The sequence below is a fragment of the Hylobates moloch genome, unplaced genomic scaffold (assembly GCF_009828535.3).
Source record: "Hylobates moloch isolate HMO894 unplaced genomic scaffold, HMol_V3 SCAFFOLD_11, whole genome shotgun sequence".
Taxonomy (NCBI): Eukaryota; Metazoa; Chordata; class Mammalia; order Primates; family Hylobatidae; genus Hylobates; species Hylobates moloch.
In genome coordinates, this window is record NW_026652286.1 from 36575127 (window position 1) to 36591204 (window position 16078).

The 16078-nt window shown below is 38.7% G+C and overlaps 1 pseudogene; it reads right to left on the minus strand.

The window, feature by feature from the left end:
* Nucleotides 1–7766: 7766 nt before the first annotated feature.
* LOC116477308 (activating transcription factor 7-interacting protein 2-like) lies at nucleotides 7767–10140 on the minus strand (annotated as a pseudogene).
* Between the last annotated feature and the right edge of the window lie 5938 nt (nucleotides 10141–16078).

Consider the following 16078-nt stretch of genomic DNA (forward strand, 5'->3'; position numbering starts at 1 on the left):
AACCTAATAATGGCAGGCTGCATTTATTGAGCACTCACTATGAGCCAGCTACTGCTCAAGTACTTTCTACATACTAACTCATTGAACCCCATAAGGCTGATACTCTTACAACTCCCATTTTACAGATGAGATGACTCAAGCAGTTTAGAAAATTGCTCGAGGAAACCAGCTTAACAGTTGTTCTGTTCTGACACATGCTGCAGCGTGGATAAATCTTAAAGACATTTTGCACAGGGGAAAAAGCCAGTAACAAAAGGAAAAATACTGTGTGATTCCACTTATATGAGAGACCTAGTGTAGTTAAATTCATACAGACAGAAAGTAGAAAGGCTAGGAGTTGGAGGGGAGAAGGGAACGGGGGAGTTATTGTTTAATAGGTTCAGAGTTCAGTTTGCAAAGATGACATGAGTGTGGAGGTGGATTGCAGAACAATGTGAATGTCCTTAAATTAGTGCCATTGAACTATACACCTAAAAATGGTTAAAACAGGCCAGGTGTGGTGGCTCACACCTGTAATCCCAGCACTTTGGGAGGCCAAGGTGGGCGGATCACGAGGTCAGGAGATCGAGACCATCCTGGCTACCACAGTGAAACTCCATCTCTACTAAAAATACAAAAAATTAGCTGGGCATGGTGGTGCCTGTAGTCCCAGCTACTTGGGAGGCTGAGGCAGGAGAATCGCTTGAACCTGGGAGGCAGAGGTTGCAATGAGCCGAGAGTGCGCCACTGTACTCCAGCCTGGGCGACAGAGCGAGGCTCCAATCAAAAAAAAAAAAAAAAAGGTTAAAATAGTAAGCTTTATGTATATTTTACCACAATAAAAAAGGTGAAAAATATAACTTTTAAGCTGATCATTAAAATTCATAAGTTTTTTTTTAAGGCTCTGGAATCCATTCTCTTAACCATCCCTGTGTTAGAAGCTGTATTAGTCAGTGTTCTCCAGAGAAACAGAACCCATGGGATGTGTATCTATACAGAGAGATAGTGAAGGGAACTGCCTATACAATTATGGAGTCACGCAAATCCACGATCTGCAGGGTGGGCTGGCAGGCTGGAGACCCAGGGAAGAGCGCATGTTGCAGATCAAGTCCAAAGCTGTCGGCTGGCACAATCCCTCTGCTGGCAGAAGTCGGTCTTTGTTCCGTTAAAGGCTTCAATGGGCTAGATGAAACCCACCAACATAATGAAGGGCAACCTGCTTTACTCAGAGTCCATGGATTTAAATGTTCATCTCATCCAAAAAACAACATGCTCATAGAAACATTCAGAACGATGTTTGACCAATTACTGGACACCAAGGTCCAGCGAAATTGACACATAAAATTAACCAACACAGGTGGTCAATTCCACCGTGCCACAGCTAAAGAGAGAATAGACCTGCAGTAAGCAAGGAACTGAACTGGTGGGATCAAGTCCAGGAATGCAGGTAAACTAGGGTCCAAAACCAGGGGCAAGCCCACAGTGAGCAGACTGATATGTGAAAGCAGGAGAGACTTTGAGCAGACTGAGCCAAGGTGAGTGGTGGCAGAGATAGTGCTGGCTTAGGATGATATAAAAATGCAGGCCCTGGCTGCAAAGCCTATAGACTCCTGCCAGGTGACAGGCAGCCTGTGCCATCCAGGGAAGGCTGGGCAGGACAGCCCGGGCCACTTCAGGGGATGGCGAGGCATTACCCCAGCAGTGTGGAATATCATCTTCCTTCTGAAGGGGAGGAACAGAGATCATAGAAGTTTTGCCCAGTTATTCAACCGTTTTACGTGTCCAGCCTGTCTCAAGTCTGCATATGGGACCTGAATGGCATCAGATATACAAGCACCAGATCAGAATGTGCTTCTGGGATTATATTATGGAGCATTCAGGGCCTGCAAGGACTTCCTGAGCTGCCATCAGGGTCCAGAAGACAAATTCAAGATGAAGGTTTCTGGCCAGGCGTGGTGGCTAAAGCCTGTAATCCCAGCACTTTGGGAGGCCAAGGTGTGCGGATCGCCTGAGGTCAGGAGTTCAAGACCAGCCTGACCAACATAGTGGAACCCCTTCTCTACTAAAAATATGAAAAAAAATTAGCTGGGCATGGTGGTGGGTGCCTGTAATCCCAGCTACTCAGTAGGCTGAGGCAGGAGAATCGCTTGAACCTGGAAGCAGAGGTTGCAATGAGCCAAGATCATGCCACTGTACTCTAGCCTGGGTGACAGAGCAAGACTCCATCTCAAAAAAAAAAAAAAAGATGAAAGTTTCCTGAGAGGGCAGCACACAGGCATGCTGGGGCCAGGTCAAAGGCAGAGACACCATGGGTGTCAGTGGCCAGGAGATGAAGCCAAAAGTTGGAAGGTGGAAGGAGCTATTGACTACAGCCAAGGGAAAGAACAGGCAGAGGAAGGAATGGGGGTAACAGGTGAGGGCTGATGCCGGGCAGGTTGGAACAGACAGGAAGGGAGAAGGTGGTGAGACATGTAGTTTCAGGAACTAAGTCTGTAAGTTCAGAGGGTCCATCAGGACCCTCTTGATTCTTTGGACCTGGGGCCTTGCCAGAAACATCCAGAATAAAGTCATCCAGGTCTTTGAAGGGAGTAGCTTTCCATGAGTTGATACCCATCTGCAGCTGCAAGCCTCATCTCTAGGAAGGAGACAATGATAGTTTTTAGAGTACAGCGTGCTGGCACAGACCCAAGAGATGTGGCACCTAGACTCAGATATAACCTGGTCTTAGATTACCCATTCCAGTAAAGTAGGGGTGATCGAACTCCCAGCAAACCTCAGAGTCATTTTCATAGGCGCAAGTGAGAAAACAGGACTGAAAGTCCAGTGACATCTACAGTAAGTGGCCCTGAAAATGTTAAATACCAAAACTACAGCAGGGCAGAGGCCCATCCCTGCCACTAGGGAAGAAGGGAAACAATGTGTCTTCAGAAATATGCAAGGTCTGGAGTGGTGAGGAAAGGATGACTTACTATATTCTAACTGAAAACTGAAGCCAAACAAAACCAGACGTTTGACGTCTGTTAAAATTCTGCTGCTATGAAGCCAGTGCCAGAAAGAACACAGAATGACAGCCAGGAATTTACAAAGAGTCAAGGGACCATGCCCAGCCCTGGGCTACAGGACCACATGAGGTCTGGTAGGTAGAGCAGCAGAGGTCCCAAGCCAGAGAATGTGGGCGATGGGTGGGAGTAGGTGGAAAGGGCAGATTTCCTATTCCCAAGCCATCTATTCACTGAATGTTTTCAGTCCATCCTGGCAAGTCCCATTTCCATCAGGCTCCGTAAACCCTTCCCATTGCTCCTTGTCCCTCCCAGTCTGCTCAGTCTATAAATAAAGTCAGGATTTCATTAAACAACAACAATAATAGATACCTGGAATTAAACAACTATCATGTTGGCCACCATCACTTCCTATGAACCTGACATCATGTTCCATGTTTTGTATGTATTATTTCATTGAATCTTAACAACTGTGCATTTCATGTATGCAGAACCTGAAGTTTTGAGAGATTAAATAACTTGTCTATGGTTATTTTGCCTCCTCTTTCCCAGGGCTGGAATTTGAACCTAGGTCTTTCTGATGCCAATATAAGCACATTAGCCCACAGCTCCCCCGGTATGTTGAGGATCATGTTGAGGGTCATAACTCTGCCTGTTAGAGAAATAATCTCAAGTATGATGGGAAAGAAAATGTCACTGGAAGGTGTTATGATGAGTAAGGATTAGGAAATTGAAAGAGTAACCTAAATCCACTGAGAATTTCCATGGGAAAAACATATAAATGAATTTAGTAGCAGTCCCCTGGGTGCCAGGCCAGCAGCTGTAAATAGCATTCCCCGAAGTCTAATTTCCCTGTAATGGCTCTTGGTATTAAGAGTTGAGTGAACAATTGTAATAATAGGCAGGTTAATCTTCCCCATAATTTACACTTGGTGAACTGTGGAGCAGGAGGCAATAAGGGCTTTGCTGAAGCAGAGAAAATCCTGAGAAGGCATCTCAGCCTGTACTGTTCCTGGGAAAGGTGATTGTTTCCTTTGTGGCTCTGAGAGTACTGCAAAAAAAGCAGAGTACAAAGCTCTGTAAAGCTCTGTCAGGAATGATTGGTTGGGCCAATCCCACCCTTTCATTTTCAAGGCTTGCAGAGAGGCTTGGAGTGGGGTGTGATTGAAGCTATCAGTCACCTGCAGGCCTCCGCAAGCTTCGGAAATAGACTTGGGTTTGAAGATTGGTCCTCCTGCGCAACTACAGGCAGGTTACTAGGACTAGAAGTTTCCAGGGCATAGTTCCCATTCTGCAAGCCTTTTGCTAAAGGAATTTATTAAGGAGACTGAAAACATGATCCAGTTAAGCATTTTTTAATGTATTTTGGAGAAAAAAAAAATACTGGCTAAATTTAGGAGCTGGCTACAGGCCCTTAAAATGCCTGAGGATCAGGCTGAGTTTTTCCTTCTTATTTGTTTTGTTTCTAACAATAGCTAGGAGGCAACCTCATGGTGTAATGAACTTCATAGTTGGACAGAATGTGTTCAAATCCCATCTCCTCACCCAAGTTCTGAGAACTCTGCAAGACAGTTAAATCTCCCTGAGCCTCAGTTTCTTCATTTGTAAAAAAAAAAAAAAAAAGGGACATTCATGTTTTGATTGTTCTTGAACAACTCTGGAAACCTGTGAAGTATACACCAGCTGACCAGTAAGTGCAAATTCTATGTAAGGAGGTTCTAAGAAGGTGAATCACCCACCTCCCAGTGCCCACATCTCCACCCAGTTCTGTTGTTCTCTGCTGAAACTCAAATATAGAGCTTAAATATCATCTTATTGTGAAATATAGCATATATACAGAAAGATATATAAAAGAAAAATGTACAGCAGAAATAGAATGTAGAGGGCAGTGATTTGTCACAAAGAAGCACCTGTGAGATAAACATCCAGGTGGAAGTCTAGGTCAGGGGTCAGCAAACTTTTTCTCTAGAGAGCAGAAGAGTAAATATTTCACTTAGCTGATTTGGTCCCTTCAGCAACTACCTAACTCTGCTGTGTTAGTCTATTCAGGCAGCTGTAACAAAATACCATAAACTGTGTGGCCTAAAAACAATAAAAATGTACTTCTTACAGTTCTGGAGGCTGGGAAGTCCAAGATCAAAGTGCCAGCTGACTCAGATTCCATGTCTGGTAAGGGCCTGTTTCCTGGTTTCTGGCCTATAAGGTTCCCTCTCACTGTGTCTTCACATGGTAGAAGGGGCAAGCTAGCTCTCTGGGCCCCTTTTATAAGGATACTAATTCCATTTATGAGAGCTCCACCCTCATGATCTCATCACTTCCCAAAGGCCTCCTAATATCATCACATTGGTGATTAGGTTTCAACATATGAATTTGGTAGGAAAGGCACAAACATTCAGGTCACAGCATCTGTATCTGCTGTTGCATTGTGAAGGCAGCCATAGACAATATTAAACAAATGTGCTTGCATTGTTCCAATAAAACTTTATTTACAAAAATAGGTACCAGACTGTAATTTACCAACTCCTGATTTAGATGATGATCAACACCCAGAAGCCACCTCATGTTTTCTCCTTAACAAGGGCAACATTATCCTGATTTTTATGGCAATTACTTCTATACTTTTCTTTATAGCTTTACTACCTAAACATACATTCCTAAGCACTAACTTTTTGCCTAGTTTTTGCACTTAATATAAATCAAGTCAAACAGTATTTACTTTTTTGAATCTGGCTTTTTCACCAGATATAACTAGCATATGGCTCTAGATTATTCAACTTTACAAGTGATGCACATGAACATTGCTTCCAGTTTGGGGCCATGGTCAATACGCAGCTATGAATATTTTTATACAAATCTCATAATACACATGTACATGAATTTCCATGGGTATAAATCTAAGAAGTTTTGGAAATTCCAGGAAATTTGGGATCATAGAGTATGTATATGTTCAACTTCAGAAGATTCTGACAACTCTTTTCCATATAAATCATGTGAACTTGCATATCCACCAGCAATATATGATGCCAAGGAAACAACATAATTTTTCCTCAGCCCTTACAAATGTATTGTTGAGACAGACTCCTGTTACTAAAGACAGATTAACAAGAGAAAAAGCAGACAAGTGTATAAATGCAAACAGCATGCATCACATAAGAGAAACTTCAATGAAAGGTACCTCAAAGCAGTGACTTGAAACTCTGCCTTATTTAACGTCTTCAACAAAGAATACTAAATTTTAGAGAAGTGACAAGACAAAGCAAAGAAGTTTTAAGCTTCCAGAGGTAGCTATGAGTAGAATATGGGAATAAACTAATGGAGTAAGGGTTATTTGTAGATTCCTCTGGTGCCATCTCTGAGCTAATAGCAGTCGTCTCCAGTAAAAGATAATTTATGTCATGTCTTTAGGCAGTAGGGGCAGAGGAGAGAATAGAAAGAGCTCTTCCTCTCTTTGCTACTTCTTAATTGCCTTCAGTTCAAAAATATTTATTTCAAAGAGGTAGATTTTGGAATGATGCATTCTGGTTTCCTTCAGTGAGAAGAGTGCCAACTGTTGCACCTCTACTCCAGAGCTACACAGGACTTGGTATTACCAGACTTCTGTAGCTTATCCATTCTGGTGAGTACATTGGTAACTCATGGTTTTAATTTACATTCCCCAATTAGTAATGGGGCCCAACACCTTTCCATGTGTTCGCTGGTCATTTAGATCTCTTCATTTGTGAAGTGCTTATTGAAGTTGTCTGCCAACGTTTTCTATTTGGCTGTTTGACTTTTCCTTATTGATTTTTAGAAGTTCTTTTTGTTCTCTGAGTATGAGCTCTTTGTTGACTATATGTGTAGCAAATCTTTTCTCCCACTGTTGGCTTACTTTTCATCAAGTCATTTGAAGAACAGAGAGATTCTTGGTTTCAAGGTGGTAAACATCTATTTTCCATCATAGTTAGCACTTTTTTAATATCCTGCCTAAAAAAAATCTTTTCATACCCCAAAGTTATGAAGATCTTCAGGTTTCTAAGTTGCATTTCTCTAGGATATTATTCATCTAATCTAAATCCCGGTTGTGTTATTAATAATATGCCATTACTAGCATCTTATTATTTTTAATACTAGCAGAATCTCTAGCAAAGTTGACTTTTCATCCCTGACATTGGATATATATGTGTCTTCTCCCTTTTCTTCTTTTTTCATGAAATCTTTTAATTTTTATAATTTATTTTTGTCATCCAGCCCAAAATGTTATCTTTTCATAAAATCTTGGCAGAGGTGCACCCCAGGTATGATCCAGCCTCAGTCAAGAGCCGATTTTGCAGTGAGCCAAGATCGCACCACTGCACTCCAGCCTGGGCAACTGAACGAGACTCTTGTCTCAAAAAAAAAAAAAAAAAAAAAAAAGAACTGATTTTGCCTGTAGCTATGCTGACCACAGCAGGTCACTAAAAACTGATTGTCAATGGAGGAAACAGTGGCTGCTTGTATCCTAGGTCTTCTGATGGAAGCAGCAGTTCCACAATCACCAAAGGTATTGTTCACAACACACCTCAGCAACATGGGTCCATGAGAGTGTAAGCTTTAGAATCTATCCATTGGAAGGATATATTTAATACATTTCAGAAATTCATCAAATTACTGGCCACTTACAACATATAGAAGAGGACTGTTTCTATAGAAAGGGCTTACAATCTGAGCTGACCTTTTACAATGGCAAATAGTATTACAGTGATATTGTAAACAAACAACTCAACTATGGAAAAAACGTAGTACAATATATAATTATTGAAGACCTCTCTTTTAGGTAAGATTTTCAGAAAACCCAGGGACAGATTTGATGTCACAGAATGGTCCATAACATCCAAAAATGTCTTTTTATTGGACAGTAAAATAATATTTGTTGGAAACTAAAAACTGAGATAAAGGGCAGGCCTTTGGGAGTGGTAAAGCTTTAATTTCTCCAGTCTTCTTCCAAATCAACTTATTATTAGGGTTCTCATAACACAGGAAGAGGTGGTAGCTTTCTACAGAAGCTCACTGGGATTGATTTTGGTTATATTCCCAGTCAGGGCAATGCCCCTGGGTCTCAAAACCCATTTCACTTTGAGCTCAGGCTTGTGGTGAGGAAGTGTGTCTCGGATTTTATCTACTAATTCAGGTATTAGTGGTGGTGGTTCTGAGAGTGGTGGCAGGTGCTCAAAGGACTCAGGAACCTGGGCTGCATTTTGCGCCAATGAGGTTGTTTCTTTTGAGTTTAAAACAGTTTTCAAAGGTACTCCAGGGTGGATACTGGACTTTCTGTATTGCAGTTGGATAGGCCTTCTTTTGTCAAATCAATTGTAAAATCAAGTTTCCTCTGTACAGCCATAAATTCAGCATTGGGAGAATTGCTGGAATTTCCTGATGTAATTTTTCTGATATCTGTTGGATTTGATGTAACTGGAGTTGTCAAATTAGGACTTTTCACAGAAATCAACATAAGATCATCATTGTTACTTTCAGAAACAGACTCATTTTGATCTGGTGACAAATTAATTTTTTTACTTCCTTTTTCTGAAGGGTTAGAAGGCTCATAATTCACAGAAGACCTTCTTTAAACTGGACTATTAACTGACTCCAGATACTTTTTTTTTTTTTTGAGACTGAGTCTTGCTCTGTCACCCAGGCTGGAGTACAGTGGCATGATCTCAGCTCACTGCAACCTCCACCTCCCAGGTTCAAGTGATTCCCCCACCTCAGCCTCCCAAGTAGCTGGAATTACAGGCACCCACTACCATGCCTGGCTAATTTTCATATTTTTAGTAGAGACAGGGTTTCACCATATTGGCCAGGCTGGTCTTGAACTCCTGACCTCAAGAGATCCTCCCGCCTTGGCCTCCCAAAGTGCTTGGATTACAGGTATGAGCCACCGTGCCCAGCCCTGACTCCAGATTCTTATCCAAATTCATAATCTCTGAATTTGCAACCTTACCGTCTCCATTACTGGATAACATGTTTGGTTCCAAACAATTCCTTTGAGAGAATAATACGTTTTAATACGTCTTTGGAGTTTTGCTGTTTTGGTGAAGAGTTCATCAGCTATTCCTTCATGTTTATTTCTGCACTCTACATAGAGTGCGTTCGTTCAATTCTTTCAGTTTATTGTCAAATAGTTCGTAATTTATACTATGATCAAATGTCTGACCTGTTCCAGGAATGCTGTTTGCCTTTCCAAACCTACACAAATATTTTCATTAATTTGCTCTGAGGTTTTCATGCATTTAATATTTTCTTTGTTTTCTGAAAACATCCTCTTCTTTTGATAACGGCTGTTGTTGTTATCAGTGTCAAGTGATGACTGCCAAGTTGAATCTGCACTTTCACAATTTGAAATGCTGGAAGGACAGGTTCTACTAGATTCTTCAGTTTTCAAAATGTCATCAGCACAGTTGTTACAAGTGACTGAATTCCCCAAGTTAGGTATTTTCTCAACAGGCACAACACATGAGTCTTCTGAACTTAAAATGTTGTCACTTTTTCTTTGATAAAAGGCAAATGTGATTCTGAATTGGAGTTTGTTTCTAAATGGAAAACCATCTGGTCAGTTTTCTTATTATCCACAGTACCGGTTGCTGTAGACTCTGGCATCTGAACACCACCACTCAATAAACTTGGTGGACAGAAACTGGACTTTAGACTACAAGCCCCTTTGTGCTCAAAAAGGGATCCTGTTACATTCATCTAATATTCAAAATGGCTTTCAGAATGGTTTTTGGAAGTGTTCAGTGAATCTTTTGCCTCTTGTATAAAGACTCTGCTTGGGGAATCCATTGTTTTACTTGGCTTTTGGTACGGACAAACAACCCGTTCCAATTTTGTTTCTGAATGAACCATTTCTTCTACTGGTTTTCTGCAATTCTGAGAGAATACTTTACTTTTCTCTGGTAACAAATTTTTATTAGAGTCCAATGAGGAAGCACCATTTTCAGAATGTCCACATTTGCTAGTTATGACACTAGGACTGAAATTCTGATTACCGCTTGGAACATTACTCCCAGTTGCTGCTGCTTTCAGTGCTTCAACATGCCTTGACTTATTCAGAATCTCCACTTGTTTCCAGCAACCTGGGGGCATTGTGTTTTTTTTGTTTGTTTGCTTTTAATGTCTTCCCTTTACTTCTGTCTGGACTTGTCATCTTTCATATCCAGCAATGGATCCAAACCAAGAAGAAATCTCTGATTTACCGATATACACCAGTTCTTAAAACACACAAATCATTTCCAATAAGGCACTGGCTCATGTATTTCCATTGAAGCAGAAGTCAATCTTAGGATGTAGTCTGTACATGTCTGCAGATAAGATTGATAGGTGCTGAATTCAGTGTAATTAGTCCTTCATTCAGATGCTTCATTGTTGCATTTTCAATTGCTTTCCTGTAATATAATTTATCTTTATCTTGAATGGCCTTCCCCATTAGTTTTGCAAATACTTATGTCACAGGTCATTTACTGGCTACAGCAGCGCCACTCCAGCCACCCAATCCCCACCTTTTCTTCTTAATCCCAATAGAGGTATATCAAAGATGTTTCTCTTTTAAAAGGACTAACTTTGGGTTTGTTGATACTCTCCATTGTATTTTTGTTTCATTAATTTCTGCTTACATTTATCATTAATTTCCTTCTACTTTATTTGCTATTGTGCTGTTATTTTTCTAGCTTCTTGAGAAACATGCCTGAGTCAATGATTTCTTTAGTCTTTCTTCTTTACTGCACACACACATATGCCACGCACACATATCTTGATATTTTTATTATTATTCAGCTTAAATATTCTACTGTCCTGTGTGACTTCTTCTTTGACTTATGGGTTATGTTGAAATATATTTCTAAATTTTTAAACGCATGAAAAATTTATAATTATGCCTTTGTTATTGATTTCAGGTTTAATTGTATAATTGACAGGGAACATTCTCTGTATGATTTCAGTTCTCTGAAATTTGTTGAGATTTGTTTTATGACCCAGCATAAGGTCAATTAGAATACAAATATTTCATGTACACTTGAAAAGAAAAAAATGCAAACTCTTAATTTGTTGGGTGAAGTATTTAAAAAATATTTATGAGGTTGTTTGCTAATTATGCTATTTAAATGTCTCTATTCCTTTTTTGCCTATCAAATATCAAGACCAATGTGTTAAAAAAAATCTTCCAATGCAAGTGTGGATTTGCTTACTTCTCTTCATGGCTGTGTCAATCTTTATACATTTTGAAAGTGTATTATTAAGTGCATAAACATTTTAAATTTATTTTTCAGTTGAATATTTTACAATTCTGAAATGTCCCTGTTTATCTCTAGGCATGTTTTTTGCCATAAATTCTGCTTTGTCTGGCAAAAATATAACTATATAAACTTTTTTATCATTAATGTTTAGATAATAAAATTTTGTCCATTCTTTTACTTTCAAACTTTCTGTGTTTTAATTTTTCTCTATGTCAAGGTTTGAGTACTGTCTAATGATCTGCTGTGTCCGATCTGCAGTTAAGCCTGTGCATTGAGATCTGAATCTCAAATACTGTAATTTGGGGTTCTAGAATATCCTATCTAGACATTGTATCTAGATCTATGGGGAGATACTTTGAGACCATCAAAACATCCTGCTCCTCATCAGATTTTCTCCTTCAATTTCACATATACTGATGATTTATGCCTGATCCAGTCTTTATCATGTTGGTTATAAAATAGTGATTTTTCCACTTCTACTACTTTCTCGACATTTACCAGATGGCATTCTACCATAAGAAATATTTGCAGCACATATCAACTGAGCACCCACCTTCTCATCTATCTGTCTGTCTATTATCTACCTGTCTATCACCTATCTCTTACCTAAACTCATCCCTATTTAAATGGATTATAATATATAATTAAATATATGTATAAAACATAATTATGTGTCCCTATTGTTTTGATGCTCAAATTTGATTTGATCCAGTCAGTGACCTTTCAAGGTGATTTCTTTATCTTTGTAACATACTCTCCTCATTTTATTTGTTTTTGAGTACTTTCTTGTTTTCTGGCATTTAAACAAAAAAATGTTCCAGATCTATCTTGTACCTTCCCTGAGAAATAAGCCATTTCTCCAGTGATCCCTGGTTTCTTTTTAACGATTTCCCTTTAATGACTTTGGCACTAGGTATACTCATTTCTACTGGAATGTCACTATTTTTATGTCTTTTCATTGTAGAGCTAAGGAATATCTTATAAATAAGAAATCCTGAGTTCATACCGGCATTTACAGTTCCCATCCAGCTCCACAGAGTTCTTCCTTGCACTCCCTTATTTAATATTGAGACCTCTCTCTTCCACATTAGAATCCTAGTTCCCAAAAACACCAAGCCATTTACTCAATCACTCAGTCCTACAGTGCATTTAAAATAGTTTCAGAATAGCTTTACTTGCACCACCAAAAGGAAGCTTTCTGAAAAATAGTTCAAAATTTGTCGTTATTTTCTCTAAACTGAGGATATATAGTATAGTCAAAGAGCCATGTTCAAAAGTTATTTGAACCAGTGTTTTTCTCCCCTACAATGTGGTTATATTATTAATTTGAAATACAGCTGAATTTCTATGTCTGTTTGCATTTAGTTTTAGTTAATTTCTCTGTTCCTGATTTCTTTTTTTTTTTTTTTGGAGACGGAGTCTTGCTCTGTCGCCCAGGCTGGAGTTCTGTGGCGCGATCTCGGCGCACTGCAAGCTCCGCCTCCCGGGTTCACGCCATTCTCCTGCCTCAGCCTCTCCAAGTAGCTGGGACTACAGGCGCCCGCCACCACACCCGACTAATTTTTTGTATTTTTAGTAGAGACGGGGTTTCACCGTGGTCTCGATCTCCTGACCTCGTGATCCGCCCGCCTCGGCCTCCCAAAGTGCTGGGATTACAAGCGTGAGCCACCACGCCCGGCCTTGTTCCTGATTATTTTATTTTGCTTTTTGGGTTATGTAGAACATTAACGTGATTCCCAAAGTCAAAACTATGCAAAAAGGCATATAGAAAGAAGTAGCAATATTTGCCCTGCCCCTTCAATCCCATTCCTCTTATATTTGTAAGTAACTTTTACTGTTTTCACCTTTCTTTTGGCAGAAGTAAGCAAATGCACTTATGTTTTATTGTTTCCCTTTATTTGTTACACGAAAGATGGCATTCTATACATACACTTTTGCAGTATGCTTTTGGCCACTTAAAAATATATTCTGAAAATTACTCCACATCAGTTCGTGGAGATAATCTTCATTCTTTTTTTTTTTTTTTAAACAGCTGCAAGATACTCCATTGTATGTAGGTGCTATATTTTGTTTTCAACCAATCTCCTATATGTAAGCATCTAAGCAATTTCCAATATTTTGCATTCACACAAAAATGCAGCAGTGAAAAACTTTATGCACATTGTTGGCATAAAGTAAATTCTTAGAAATGGGGTTACTAAACCTAAGGCTTAGCGAGTATGTAGTTGTATCAGATATTTTCAAATTCCCCTTTACAGAGATTACACCATTTTTTCATTCCCACAGGCAATACATGAGACTCCACATTTCCCTGCAACCTCATCTACTACACATTATCAAGCTTTTGAATTTTTGCCAATCTGATGGATAAAACATAATAGTTTGGTTTAAATTTTCATTTATCTTATCTTGGGTGAAGTTTTGTATTTCATATATTTAAGAGCTATTTTAATATTTTTCGTAAATTGTTTGCTCATGTCTTTGTCACTTTACTACCATTTTTGTCACTTTTCCTTCTCAATCAAAAACAATTCTTTATATATTAGGGATATCAACCTGCATCTGTAATATACATTGCAAGTATTTTCTCCCAATTTGTCATTTGCATTTTGAGTTACTTATGGTATTCTTTGCCATTAAAAAATGTTTTTAAAAATTGTTTTCTGCCGGGCGCGGTGGCTCACGCCTGTAATCCCAACACTTTGGGAGGCTGAGGCGGGCAGATCACCAGTTCAGGAGATCAAAACCATCCTGGCTAACATGGTGAAACCCCGTCTCTACTAAAAATACAAAAAATTAGCCAGGCGTGGTGGCGGGCGCCTGTAGCCCCAGCTACTCAGGAGGCTGAGGCAGGAGAATGGAATGAATCCGGGAGGTGGAGCTTGCAGTGAGCCGAGATCACACCACTGCACTCCAGCCTGGGTGACAGAGCGAGACTCCTTCTCAAAAAAAAAAAAAAATTATTTTCTGTAGTCAAACTTAACAATCCTTTTTGTTTGCATCTGGATTTTAAGTTACAATTTGAAAACATTCCCTCCACTCAGGATATACAGGAATTCACCCATGTTTTCTTCAAGTACTTGTATAGTTTAATTTTGCATATTTTGATACATGATTCATTTTGCATTTAATCTTGTGTATGGTATAAGGGAAGGATATAAATTTATATTTTACAAATGGCTATCTATTTTTCCATATCATTTATTAAAAAGCAATTATTTGCCCCAGTGATTTGATATACTACTTGTATTATATACATGGTTTCTTGACTTTCTGTTCCATTCCAATAGTTTTTCTGTGTATTCATGTGCCAGTACCACACCATTTTAGTTAGAGGATTTGTAGTATGTTTAATAAGTGATAAGGCTAGTTCCATCTCAGAGCTCTTGCTTTTCAGTATTATTCCTAGTTATTCTTGTATCTTAATTTTTCCAGGCACTTTAGCTCCAGAACAAAAAAGTTGCTTGGTATTTTATTTTGATTATAATAGGTTTATAAATTAAATTAGGAAGAACTGACATCTTGATGATGTTGAGATGTCCTAACCGAGAACAAGGGGTGCCTTTTTCAGAGCATGTCTAGAGAGATTTGGACTCTGTCATCCACTACTATTTTTTAGACCCAGAGGCTTTTGTCATAGTTTGCATTATTGAATCATCAAAGTTTAAATGTTAATTGGTAAATTTTTTACTCTCTTCCTGATCAACACAAGGAACTTAGAGTACTTTAATGCAATTTTCTCACCATTTTACTTTTAACTTTATGTATCTTTCAAACACAACAAGACTTTATTTTTGTTATTTTATATAGTCAATATCCGTGTAGACTTAGCTATGTTATTTACCCTTTTCATTGTTCTTCATTCCTGTTTGGGTCTTCAGTCTTCTGTCTGCAATTATTTTCCTTCGTCTGATGAATGTCCTTTAGAATTCCCTTTAATTCCTTTTAAGGGTCTACTAGTAACTGATTGTCTCAGTTTTGTTTCTCTGAAAATGTCTTTATAATATCCTCATTTCTGAGGAATATTTTTACTGGGTATAGAATTCTAGATTGGCAGTTATTTTCTTTCAACATTTTAAATGTAAATTACATTGCCTTCTAATTTCCATTGTTTCTCTTGAGAAATCAACAGTCTAGTTGCATCGTTGAGAACAATCTGCATTGTTTCCTCTGCTTTCATAATTTTTTCAATTTGCTTAAGAGTTTCAGCTGTTTGTTATGATTGCTTCTCTTTTTGTGCATTTCTTTTTGTCTATTATATTTGGAGTTTTTAGGTATTCTTGTAGCTTGAGATCTTTCATCAGTTTTGAAAAGTTCTCAACTTTTATGTCTTCTTGTTTCTGTTTTACTTTTTCTTCTCTCCTTCTGAGACTTCAGTGATGTGTTTAGACTATCTCATTGTGCTCTCCATGTTTCTTACCCTCTATGATGTATTTTCTTGCCTTTTGTCTCTCCTGCCTCATTCTTAATATTTTCTCTAAGCTATACTCAACTTACTAGTTCTCTCTTCAGCTGTGTCTAGTCAACTAGTAAACTCAACCACTAAAATCTTTATTTTAGTTATTGTATTTTGACTTCCAGAATTCCCATTTGGTTTCTTTTTAGAGCTTCCAGATATCTGCCAACATTCTCAACCTTTTCTATTACCCTCTTGGGCATGATAATCATAGTTTTTTAAAAAAGTTTACCAGATAACTTCAATATCTGGACCCCCTGTGAAATTAGGCTTGTTTATAAGTTGTTTCTGCAATTGCAGAAAGACTAAATGACTATGTATTTATTTTGCTTTTACAGTAGATCTCTTCATGCTGGCTTAAATAAAGCATCTACAGGAGTCAGGCAGGTAAATAGAAA